Source organism: Mus caroli, chromosome 1 (assembly GCF_900094665.2).
Source record: "Mus caroli chromosome 1, CAROLI_EIJ_v1.1, whole genome shotgun sequence".
NCBI lineage: Eukaryota > Metazoa > Chordata > Mammalia > Rodentia > Muridae > Mus > Mus caroli.
This window is the reverse complement of record NC_034570.1, coordinates 81,200,035-81,213,679: the sequence shown is the minus strand read 5'-3', so window position 1 is coordinate 81,213,679 and position 13,645 is coordinate 81,200,035.

The following is a 13,645-nucleotide window of genomic DNA, read 5'->3' as shown; positions in this document are numbered from 1 at the left end:
ACACACACACACACACACACACACACATTTCCTCCTACAGTATTAGATACTCCAGTCCACTTTAGTTTAAACCGTCTTTTATATCTTCCAATACAGCTTTGCAGTTTTCTTCATGTAGGTCAGCCAGTTTTACAAAGCTAGCATAATTCATGCACCAAATCCTTACTAAGACAATGCAGAAAAGAAACTACACTCATCATGTTCACACATATAGTCCCCAAACCCTTGAATAGAACTGCTTTTCTTGGAAAACCTAAAGATACATCCCAACAAGACAGTGTGTGGGGGAAAGCACCATCCAGAACGGCAAAGATGGATCCCAGTGACAAGCCCAACAAAACACAACAAATAAAGTTTTAAGTCATGGAAAATTAGGTATAGAATTCACACACACACAAAAATCCTTATAAAAAAGTTAAAAGCAGAATATTAATACAATCACATGCATGTCTAAACCAACCACTGCTAACTCTGGGAATTTCACCACAGGGAATTCTGATGGATAAAGTTAGTGATGTTCTTTGGTCCTGGCATTATATGAACAGTCGGCATTTTGATTTTACCCTAAACTTGGAGGGGTTTGTCAGAATACTCAGTCATGGGCACGCATGTGCTTTACTCTAAGCTGCCTGGGGTACCTCAAGGGTGAATAGATGATTCTATTCACTGAAACTGAAGCAGAGAGTATCATGTGTCTACTGGCCAGAAGCAGTCTGTTCTGTTGTCCAAATGCCACACACAGTTCAAATGGACAGCTTTAAAGATTAGCTACAAATCAATGATTTGTAAGGAGATTCCCGTGTCTAGGTATCCATTAGCAACTTGGGGCTCTCATCCATCAAGAATCCCTTTGACAGTTCTCAGGATATTCGATTCTGCTGATGAACAACTTATCATCTACATTGCCAGACCATACCTATCACAGAAGCAGGGAATGAAGACCAAAACAGGTTTCAGCCAACTCATGTCTTGGGGAGGCTGCCCTCACTCAGCAGGGCTGCCATAGAATCTGAAGCAATGATGGAGTGGGTGGCCCAGCTAAGGGCTAGTATAGAAAGTAATCACCTCTCTCACAGGGCCTTTTTGTGTTCCTGTAATAAAATACCCTGACCAAACTCAACCTAGGAAAGAAAGGGACTTTTTTTTAGCTTACAATTTAAGGTTACAGTCCATTATTTTTGGAAAGTCAAGCCAAAACCTCAAAGCATCACATCCACAAGCTTGGTCCACAAGCATCAAGGGACAAAGAGAAAATAAATACATGAATCCATCCTTGCGTGCTCTCAGCTCTATCTCTTCTCTCTTATACACCTCAGGAGCCCTGCCTAGGGAATGCACTGCCCACAGTGGGCTGGGTCTTCCTACATTAATTAACTATCTAGGCAATCACTGACAGACATGCCCACAAGCTAATATTATCTACATAACTCCTCATTAAGATTCATTTTCCAGGTGATTCTGGCTTGCATTGGGTTGGCAGTTAACACTAGTCAGCATGAAGCTCCTTTCTGACCCCCTAGCTATTGCCATGGTAGGAGCCAGGGCCTTCCTGCCTTGAAGTCCTCCATCATTGCTGATTCCTGTCTAATACCTCAGAATCTTCACTGAGGATCAAAGAAGACTCTTTTTGCTTTACCAAGCTGAAAGTTATTTATAGATTTTCCTTTTAAAAATGAAAGATTCTGAATTCCAAGAAAATTAGCTAGAAGGCTTGCCAGCAAGACCCTTCATTTTCTCTCACTTTGCCATTAGACAATGTCTAGCTGCTCTCCACACTTACTTCTGAGCCTCTATTTGGGCATTTCCAGCTGCCTTCGTCAACTCAGGCTGACACCACAAAATGCCACAGGCTGGGAGCCTTAAACGGCGGGTGTTTGCTTCCTTGCAATCTTGAGGTTGGGAATTCAAGATGTTCAGACTGGATTGGTGTCTAGCGAAGGGCTTTCCCTGGTTATAGATCACCTAGACGCTATCTACTCCACAGCCTTTACTCTCAAGAAGGGGGAAGGGAGAAGGCATTTTTCGTTTTTATTGTAGTTTGATTTCTGCTGCTGTGATAAATAGCACAATAGAAAACAACTTAGGGAGGGAAGGGTTTGTTTTAGCTCAGAGTTCCAAGTATATATATTCAAGTGCAGAGTAAAAACAGATACATGAATTTTTAGTTATCTGCTTGTACTCAGTTTCATTTCCCCATTCATGCAGTCAGGATTCCTCCTGCCTAGGTAATGGTGCCACCCACAGTGGACTGGATCTTCCCATATCAACTAATCAAGACTATCCCAATCAGACATGCAAATACTCTTTCCCCAGGTAATTTTAGGTTGTGTCAAGATGACAACTAATGCTTGCCATCACAGTGTCCTTCTTATGATATCACTCATCTTATCACCCATGTGGTGACATCACTTTAATTTGTCTTAGACCATTCTACTGCTGTAGCAGAATATGATAATCCCTGTTATCTATAAAGAACAGGAATTCATTCCTCACTGTTTGGAGGCTGGAAGGACCAAAGTCAAGGCACCAGTGGACAAGGTGTCTGGTAAAGGCTGTTCTCTGCTGCCTGTTGCTGCATCCCACCCCCTAAAGGTAACAGTGTTTTTGCCTTCAGGTCAAAGCACCAGACAGCTCTGAGCTTCTTTCATAAAGACATTATCTAAGTTATGTTTTCCATCGCTGTAACAGAATGCCTAGAAACAAAGCAACTTAAAGAAGGAAAGATCCGCTGTGGCTCACAATTTGGGGGTACAGGCCATTGTGACTAGGGAAGTGTGGCATGAAAAGCAGCCCCAGTTGTGACTACAGGGCTCGTCCCATTTTATCTATAGCTAGAAAGAAGAGATGAATGGTGATTTTTCCATTCCTTTTCTTTCTTATTCAGTTCTGAACTCCAGTCCATAGGGTCCGTAGGTTCTTCAGGGTCAGCCCTTCCTCTTTGGACATGTAAGTGTGTCTCCTAAGTGATTTTTTTTGTTGTTGGTTTTTTTTTTTTTTTTTTGAGAGGATTTCTCTGTATAACCCTGGCTGTCCTGGAACTCATTCTGCAGACCAGGCTGGCCTCAAACTCAGAAATCTGCCTGCCTCTGCCTCACAAGTGCTGGGATTAAAACCATGCGCCACCACTGCCCAACTCCTGTGTGATTCTTAATCTAATTGTCGGGTAAGTTTTGGGGGTTTTTGCTTTTTGTTTTTGTTTTGTCAACTTGACATGAATGATCTTGCAAAAGAAACCTTAATTAAGAAAATGTCACCTAGGTGCTGTGGGAGTCACGGGTTACCGTGCAGACATGGCCAAGTCCAAGAACCACACCACACACAACCAGTCCCAAAAGTGATGCAGAAATGGCATCAAGAAAGCCTGGTCACAAAGATACAAATCTCTTAAGGGGGTTGACCCCACGTTCCTGAGAAACATGCACTTTGCGAAGAAGCACAACAAGAAAGGCCTGAAGAAGATGCAGGCCAACAATGCAAAGGCAGTGAGGGAACGTGCAGAGGCCTTGTGAAGCCTCAGGCCATCGAGCCCAAGATGCCAAAGGGCCCCAGCCGCAAACTCAGCCACTTGGCTTTCATTGATTACCCCAGACTTGAGAAGCAGATTCGAAGCTGCATGGCCAAGGGTCAAAGGCTCTGCCAACCGAAGCCTAAGGTTCAAACCAAGGCAGAGGCCAAAGCTTCAGCTCCAGCCCAGGCTCCCAAAGGTGCCCAGGCCCCTGTGAAGGCCCCATAGAAAGGGCTTCTGCCCGTATGAAGACAGATGGACTGCTGTGACACACCACCACACGCTATTTGCAGATGACCAGTGTCCTATGCTGTTTTTACAAATAAACATGAGGCAAGATCTGGGAAGAAGAAGAAGAAGAAGAAGAAGAAGAAGAAGAAGAAGAAGAAGAAGAAGAAGAAGAAGAAGAAGAAGAAGAAGAAGAAGANAGAGAGAGAGAGAAGGAAGGAAGGGAGAGAGGGTGGGAGGGAGGGAGGGAGAGAAAGAGAGAGAGAGGGAGAGAAGGAAGGAAAAGAGAGAGAGAGAGAGAAAGAAAGAAAGAAAGAAAGAAAGAAAGAAAGAAAGAAAGAAAGAAAGAAAGAAAGAAAGAAAGAAAGAGAGTCTCCATAAGACTGTAGACATGCTTGTGAGCATTTAGTGATTGATGTCGGAGGGCCCAGCTCATTATGGGTGGTGCCACCCCTGAGCTGGTGGTCTTGCGTTGTATAAGAAAACAAGCTGAGTAAGCCATGAGAAGCAGGCTAACAAGCAGCATCCTCCATGGCCTCTGCATCAGTTCCTAACTCCAGGTTCCTGCCTTTGACGTCCAGCCCTGACCTCTGTTATATTATAAGATTATAAGATTATAAGATGTAATAATAAGGAAAAAATAAACCTTTTCCTCCCCGAGTTGCTTTTGGTCATAGTGTTTTATTTTATCAACATAAACTTTAACTAATCGAATTGTCAATGAACCATCACAGGCATCGGCCCCTCTCCTGAGAGCAGAGCCCTGAAGGCATAATCCCCTTTCAAAGGTCCATGTCTCTTCCTATTATCAAATCAAATGTTAGGATCCAGCAGGGATTTTGGAAGGATTCAAACATCCTAACTATAGCAAACCTTAATTACCCACCAAAGGCCCAATCTCTCACAGAGGAGGACATCCCCAGCATTCTGAGATTTTTGCCTGAGACTATAACAAAAGACAGATAAGAGGAAAAGGAATAGAAGTCTGTCAACAAGAATATCAAGCCTACAACACACGGGGTGCCCGCTAGCGAATCATTTGAAGAGGCCGTTTGGACCTCCAGCTCATCTTTAAAAAGAATAACAATATTCTGGAGAAATGGCAGAGATGAGAGAGTGGCTTCAGCTCTCCAAGGCTGAGAAACCATGAGATCATAATCTGGGTTATGGATGTGGGTCCTGGGTGTGGATCCCTCTGGAACCCTCTCTGGAGAGAGAGAGGCTTCAGGCTAGAGGAGGAAGTAGACAGCCTTTCCCACATTTGCAGAAAAGAAAGAGCAGGCCACTTTCCCCACACCACCACCACAGAGATGGAAGGAGCAGAGAGGTGGCTTTCCCTGCCTTTAGGCAGAGGTGGGTAGAGGGCGCTCTCTGCATTTTCTACTGCATTGTTACCCTCAGCTCAAAGCAGTTCTCCTGTCAAAGAGATTTTTTGGTCAACACATTGCTACTTTTCTCCTTCCACAGACAGACTCATCGGAGTTAGGATTTCAAGATACAATCTGAGGAGACAAGGCTCAGTCTTTCAAGAATGCTTAGATTTGTTCAGAAATCGGGGTGTGAGTGGAAAGGCTTTCTCCCCACCCCTTTGTTCTAGGAGCTCTGCAGAGAATAGTTCTGTTTGTGCACACAGCCAGCCCACATCCTCTGGTCCTTGTCCTGCCCACTGACTTATGCTGGTTAATGTGCATTTCTGAGATGCATGCATCCCTTCCCTACTCTTAGCTCTGTGGCTCTTGTTTCTGTCTGACTGGACTCAGCCAAAGGAGAGCAGGACATACCATTGAAGCATTAATGCCCCTCTGCCCTCCCCTGCCCACCTGGCTCCTCCGTGGCACACTTCCTCCCTCCCCTTTCTTTCTCTTTCCTGATTTTGAAATCTCAGCCCTAATTTAATGTTGCCATCTTCAGTTATTAAGCCTTCCTTTAGTGCTTGAGAGCATCAGGGAGGTGGAGGAGACACCTGGGGCCCAGAAAGGCCTCCCTGTACACCCAGAGCTGTAGTCACTCCTGTGCCCCGGACCTTTTGGTCACTTTCCATGAAGGCTAAGCATCATAGAGAAGTCTGTGGATGTTGCTGGACACATCTTTTGTAGTAAATTACACATCTAGAGACAGATTGAAGGTCCTGGAGCTGGTGGGTACCCACACCCTGAGACAACTATACCACATCTTCTCCCTCCTGTTGTCCAAATAGTTCAGTTCAGTATAGAATGCATACTTACTTCTTCCTATTCTTGAGAAGAAATGACCATCTCAATTTACAGAACTCTACTTCGCTGACTTTCCTCAGCTTGGTAACTGTAGGCTCCAGTTGCAGGATCCTCCTGCATTCCACAAATGTCCTTCAGTCTGAACCTTTGAAAATCTAGATCATATGGACTCTCTCTCCCGGAAAACAAACACTCAAATTTGAATTGCTGTTCCATCTCAGGGGTTGCAGAACTATGACAACGTCTGCACAAAAGTCTGGATCCTCTTATTATAGATAATGATGCATGTCAGAGATACCGGAAGAACCGGTTAAAACTTGCATGCTCTCAATTCCACATTAAAGCAGAATCATTAGGGGCGTGTGCCAAAAATCTGCATGTTTAATAAGCATTCTGGGTGGTCTACATTCACAGTCAACATTGAGAAGGGTTTTTCCAGATCCTTAAACTAAACTCACTACTTCTAAAACTATTTAAACGACCTTGCTCTCAACTCATGTTCAATGCCTATACTATTTTACCAATCCAATTGATCATGGCTTGCCTTCCACTGAGTGGAGGACTTAGACCGCCCGCCATCTTGTCTTCTTTGACTGTCTCCCAAACCAATCTCTCTGGTACATGTTGAATATTGGTTATTTTTATGAGGTTTCTCATTTTGAAAAGTGGTCAGGGTTTCTTTTGCTCAGTTCCGTCTGAGAGTGTAAAGCTACCAGGGATCTCAGTGAAGTGTTGCCCCTAACTGCAGCCCTTCTGTTGTCTAAGTCTCTTGAGTCTAGCCCAGTAGCTCTTCTCCGTGTCTTTATTCTTGTCCAGCTGTAGACACCCCCTGATCTCTCTAGATAATCCCTTCCTTGGTTGTGCATCACATGAATTCTCCTTTATCTCCTGTTCTTGCTAGAATACTACTCTCCTTTTTTTTCCATTAAAAAAATTGCAATCTGTTAGATAGGAAAGAAACAGATTGGATGCAAGAAATTCTGCAAAGCAAGATGTTAGGAAGGGATGGTTCTGAGATATTTTGGGATGATAGTAATAGTACTAGCAAAGATCTATTGAGCACCGAGGCTTGGCTCTGTGCTCTTGTGTGTTTTATGCATTGATTAACTTGTGTGATTCTCTAGAGGACTATAGGAAGTAGACTTTAGGGCTATACCAACCCTGCACTTAGGGAAACTCAAGCACAGGGAAGTTATATAGCCCCGGCCTCCAGGGCAGCACACACCACATCCTAGCTGCAAATAGAAGGTGCCAGCCTATATTCCCCAAGTTACTCGAGGCTCTTTTAAGGGGTGCTCAGTAGCACACCACCGCCCACTCCCCATGACTAGTGCCTCCTTCTTATTTAATCCCTTGAGTCCTCAGAGCACCCACGGAATGCTGGCATAGCCCTGGACTTTTTATAGATGAGAAAAAATAAGGCTGAGAGCAGTTGGGCAAGTCTCTGTAATTGCAGAGCCAACAGGCAGAAAATCCAAGGTTCCCACTCAAGTCCATCTGACTTCAAAGCCTTGGCTCTCAATCACTCTGTGACTTGCTTACACATGTATGCCCATATGTGCCCATGTGTGTGTGTGTGTGTGTGTGTGTTTGTTCATGTTCTGTCTCCACATGAATGTTCAGAATTAAACAACAACACTATTGCTAATGCTATTTCCTGCCAACAGCACATGGCTTTGGATGTGTTCCGACTGTCAATCACAGCATCAATGTCCCTGGGATCCATTCACCCATGTGGAGTGCTGACTGCAAAGGTTTAAGCTTTACGCACTCCATTAACAGGGGGAAAAAGCCAGACCATGTCTCTTCTCCAGTGTTCAGGTTGATTGTGTGATAGGATTGTGGCTCTGGGGCATCGTAATGGTTAACCTTGATTTGTCAACTTGATGGGATTTAGAATCACCATGGAAACAAACCTTTGTGCGTGTCTGCAAGGGAATCCAAAGGTTCAGTTGCTTGAAGTGGGAAGATTCACTCTAAATGTGGATCGCACCATCAGTTGGGGTTGAGTCCTGGACAGAATAAAAAGGAGAAGCGCTAAGTACCAGTATTGGTTCCTTCTCCCCCTCCCTTCCCCTCACACCCCCCACCCCCCGTTTTTCGGCGACAGACACAACGTGGCCTGCTGCCTCACCCTCCTGCCCCCATGTCTTCTCCACCATCACAGACTGTGTCTTCACAGTGTCGTCTAAAACAAGCCCTTCCTTTCTTTAGTTGTGTGGTTGTTTGAATGAGAGACGTCCTCTGTAGTCTCAAGATTTGAACATTTGGCCTCCGCTTGGTGGCGCTTCTCTGGGAGGTTTAGGGGGCGTGGTCTTGCTGGAGGAAGTGCGCCCCATCTCTCTCCTGATTGGCTCCCACATAAAATAGATCCAAAATAACCTGATTTCTGAAAAAGAGTGGTCATTGAGCCTGTTTAAAGGGCAAATAAAGCCACAGGGAGTCTTGTTCTCTTCCCTGGATCAGGCAGGCTGAGGTTCTTCCCAAGGAAGCCTGACACACTGGGGATCCCAAGGCCACCCCCAGGCCAAAGGCTCACCAGAAAGCCTCCTGAGTATCAGCACACACAGCACTCACAGCAAAGGGATGCAAACAGGGGCTGGAGAGTTGACTCAGTCGTTAAGAGGACTTTCTGCTTTTCCAAAGGACCCAGGTTCGATTCCTAGCATCCATATGGAGGCTCACAGCTTTCTATAGGTCCAGTGCCAGGGCATCTGACACCTATTCTATACTCTGCATGCCACCTGTTACACCCAGGCCACAGCCTGTCATATATGCACTACATAAGAGAGAACACACATGCCTGTATGTCATACTATGCACATCCCACCTGTTAAATACACACACCACACCACTCCTACTATCTAGCACACACAACTTCAATATTAGCATAACAAAAAGGGAGGGGGAACTAACATTGTTGAACCCCATGGAAAGCTGGCTTTGAATTGTTAAGCAAGAGGACTGCTATAACAAAATATCAATCATGCAACTACAGCAAGATTTTCCCAGGGATCTGATTTTTGTCTGATGAAGAAAAGACCTGAATATATATATATTCATATATATAGGCATATATATATATGCCTCTCCCACGTCTGTCCTAGTTTGCTTTCTATGGCTCTGATAAACACCATGACAAAAACAAAAACAAACAAACAAACAAAGGCCTTGGGGAGGAAAAGTTTATTTGGCTTATAGTTCCATGTTACAGCCCACAATCTAAGGACCTCAGGGCAGGAACTTAGAGGCAGGAACCGAAGCAGAGGCCATGGAAGAAGGCTGTTTCCTGGCTTGCTACTTATAGTTTGCTCAGCCTGCTTTCTTATAGCATCCAGGACCATCTGCCTAGGGATGGCACTGCCCAAGGTGAGCTGGGGCCTCCCATATCAATCATTAATCAAGTGATCAGGCACTACATTACAAATTAGCACACCATGGCATCCTTCTCCCTCGTCTCCATTGTTTCTCTAGTACCATTACTGGCCCAGATGGACTCCAGGCCATCCACAACTTCCCAACTGTACTCTGAGCCAAGAAGCTCACCCACCTTCCTGTGCACTTGAGCAGGGACATAATCCATGGAGGTTCAGCAGGCCCAGGAGGCTGAGAGCCCCATAGTCAATCTGCAGAACACTCCCTCCCCTGGCCACTTGCTCCCAAAAGGCCTATTTCGTGGTCCTTAAATCTCAGTCTTCATTAGGATTTATCCAATTCTGGCAGTTTTGTCTCAAATTTATATTTAGAGATGATCCAGGTAATACAAGCAGAAATCAAAGTCTCGTTCAAATGGTGTCTCATACTAGCCTGGCTTAACCTCTACAGCCTCTGCTTCAGCTGCCTAGGACTGAGTCCGATATAGTGAGGACAGAATGTAGGTGACCACCCTCCCATGGGCAGTCCTGATAGTTGTTAGAAAGAGAAAGGATACCCCATTGGGATCCTCAGGGAAGGAGGTCTGGGGAGTCACATTTCACAGGATGAGATGATTCTGATTTATATCTAGCTAGCTTCAGTTTTGTGAATGAGATTCACAGTCCAAAGACGAGTATCCCATTCGCTGCTATCTGACTATCCATTATGGCTGAGGAAGGTATGTCAGCCTTTGTACCCAAGGGTCTTCCTTGCCCATCTACTCTGTACTTTGCAAATTGTGTGATGACTTTCCTGGGCTTAACAGATACTGTCCTTCAGGTGTCATTGCCGTTCTCCAAGCCTGCACTCCATTCACAACGAGGTGGTATTCCTCCTCAGTATTGTGTTAGGTTATCTAGCAATTATCATCTTATTCACTATCATGAGCTCTACTGTTCCATGCTTGACAAATTGCACTCCGACCACACTCAGTGAAGAACATGTATGTTACAGTTATTGTACCAAAGAGTTTTCCCCATGCATCGACCTGGAAGGGCCTTCAGTACACTCTAAGGCGCAGCCACAGCCTTCTCTCATGGCCTAGACCACAGCAGATTTCCTTTGCCTCATGAGTCCCCTGGGTCACTCATGAATATAAATCTGTCTAACATTTGAATAGGTTATCAAAATAAACCTTTGAAGTATAAAATGCTAAGTCCTTGAGACTTGAACATTCTGTAACTAAGCAGCATTATTAACTGGCCAGCAGTAGTCACTGAAATAGTGATGCCATTAGTGATGTAAAAATAAAAGATGCTATTTTTGCTGTTATCACCTTTATCCTTTAATTAAGCAAATCTTCATGATGGCATTTAAAGTGTCTGGTAAGAGTTCAAGAGTATGCATATATGTTTTTAAACCCTCACTTGATGTTGGGGTCCAGAGATCCTTATGGGACTAAGAGGAAAGTTTCCACTGGGCTCAAGTAGGATCATCTTCTTGGCTTCCCTTTTAGACCACATCTGTGCTGTGCTCCAGTGGCCTGTCCAGCCACAGATGTGCCGTACAGAGAGCCCTTCTTAAGTAAAGCTCTTTGTCCTTCCTTACAGGCTCATGAGACATCTCCATCATCATGAGGAGACCATAATGCCTTCAGATTATGTGAATCAGACAGCAGACGCCATCTTACTCAAGTGTCTGCTTCAGGCGCTTTCTCTGCTGACATTTGCCTCACCCCCTCCTCCACATCTCCAAGGAGGAGGCTTGCCTTTTACTGAGAGCTCACCCCATTCAGCTGTGGTTTCTATGGCTGGCTGCATCTGTTGCTATTCTGCAGGCTCCCTGAGAACCCTGACTAGTTTACTATGCCATCACCTGACAGTCTTCCTCACACTCTTGTCATGGATGAATACTGAATGATTTCCCCGAAGGATGCATGCACTTTTCTTTTTAAATTACATTTATTCACTCTCTGTATTTCACCTGACTGCTTTCTTGTGTTGTAAGCACAAGCCATGCTATGCTGCCCCTGGAGCTTGTGTGTCTACCACACAAACAGCCACAGTTTTGTGGCAGCACTACTGCCCTGTGGGTATTTTATCACTGGCCTGTTTGGAAGTCCCGGTTTTTTTGTTGTTGCTATTGTTGTTGATGAGGATGATGTTGATGATGTTGATGATGATGATGTTGATGATGATGATTTGATTTGTTTTTTTAAATGTGGGCCCAGAAGTGGGAAGAATGGCTTAGTAGCAACTTACAGGCCAGGTTGGCAAAAGTGAGCTTTGATTGGTCAAAAGGTGAGGGGAGGGTCTTGTGTGGCTGGGATCCTTGAAGAACTGCTGTGGCCATGAGGGAGGACACAGAAGTCAGTAATGGGAGATTGGGACAAGGATTCAGGAAGTCACTGGATGATCTAACCCAAAGCAACAAGGAAACCATTCTTTTGACCCCCCGATGATGCCCTATAGGTCATGTAAGACAGAAACAGGGAGGATACACAGGAAAAGAAGAGGAAAGAAAGCAGGAGGGGTGTGTGTGTGTGTGTGTGTGTATGTGTGTGTGTGTGTGTTTAATGAGACAGGGTTTCACAGTGTATCTCTTGATCACCTAAAGACTCATAGAATTCTTCCTGTATCTGACTTCTGAATACTATGATTTAAGGTACCATGTGTGTGTGTGTGTGTGTGTGTGTGTGTGTGTGTGTATTCCATATCTATATAATATTAAAGATTTACAATATTATATAATAGATATATTTCCCTATATTAAATATTTCTTTTTTATATGCATTTTTCTTATGTATGTGCACAGTGCCTGAGTGTGTATCACACGTGTCCAGGTGTTTGTGGAGGCCAGAAGGGGACATCAGATCTCCCAGAGCTGGAGTTACTGCTGATTAAGAGCCACTTGATCGCAGGCAGTTGAATTCAGGTCCCCTGGAAGAAAAACAAATATTCTTAACCAGGGAGCCTCTTTTTCACTGAGAACAGAAGAGAAAAACGGTTCATTTTTGAAAAATGAAAATTCTGGATAGAAGAAAGACCATGTCTTGGATAGACATGGTATGCACATTTTTCTCCACTGTTACTCAGAGAATCTTCAGATGTTTTCAGTCTCAGTATTGATGATGGCAATGGAAGTTTCTAGAATGAGAAAAGTACATAAATGTCTCTGTGACCTCGTGTAAATTGCACCTGCTGACAAAGGTCTTTGGCTTATAGAGCCCTGAGAGTGTCAGGGGTAATGAGTTCACCGAGATTACTGTGGAAGGCGCAAAGGTCAACTTGGCATGGGAAAATAAGATGGCACGCTGATCACCGCCCCACATTCCGTTGCTCCCTGAATGGCAGTGTCACAGTCTGTGTGTTCCAATTCATTACATGGTTATCAGTTAAAAGTCTTTAAAAAGTCAGCAAGGTCTAGAGAAGGATTTCTCAGGATGGTGTCATTTCAACCCACAATGCTACAGGCTGGAGGATAGACAGACAGACGGGTGTTTGTAGCTAGAGGACATGGTTAGGAAAGGAGAGGAATTTCCATCTGGGGCTGATACGGGTGGATGCATCTGGCATCCAGCCATGCCTTCCTCTGCAGCCTCTTCTGAGAGCTACATCATTCCCGATTTACTCTGTGTGACCATCCGACATTGTGCGACCATCATGAACCTAGAGGCTCCACCCACCGCTGTTGGTCTTTCAAATTCAAAGGTGCCTTCTTTAGGGTGGAAAGGGTATGGATAGGTATTTGTGAGCCTTACGCCAAAGATAAATACATCAGGGTTTTTTTTTCCCCCTCCTTCCTTGCTCTTCAAAGATGGCTGTGCTCAGCTCGGCCCAGATGAATACAGAATTTGTGAGCAAACCTGCTGTGAAGACAGCCCTCTGCTCCTCCAAAACCTCAGCTAGCGAGAGCTCCTTTCCAACACTCCCATGCCACAGGGTGTTAGTGATAGGAAGATTAAATATCATCACCAAAGATGATTTGCATCCACTCACAGCAGAAAAGAGAGTTTAAAATTTCAAAGTAATAGCACAAAACGTCTCCAGTCTCCCAGGTGTGTTTCCAACCATGGTTTCATATCTTCGGGTTAGCCAAACTGGAGAAGAACCTAGGAGGCTAGAATATCTACCCCTGCCCCTCACACCAAAGGTCAAAAACATTAGAAGTGCTAAGCCCCTCCTGCCCTTCACCTCTGAGGGAAGGACCTAGCGTTGTCAGCCTGACCTTGAGACAACAGATGGGCTGTTCTGAAGGGAAACGGGTGCTTTCCACAATTGACCTGGAAACTCTCCTCCAGCCTGAGTCTCCGTCACACTTGGAGGCTAACTTCACCTGTCTCATG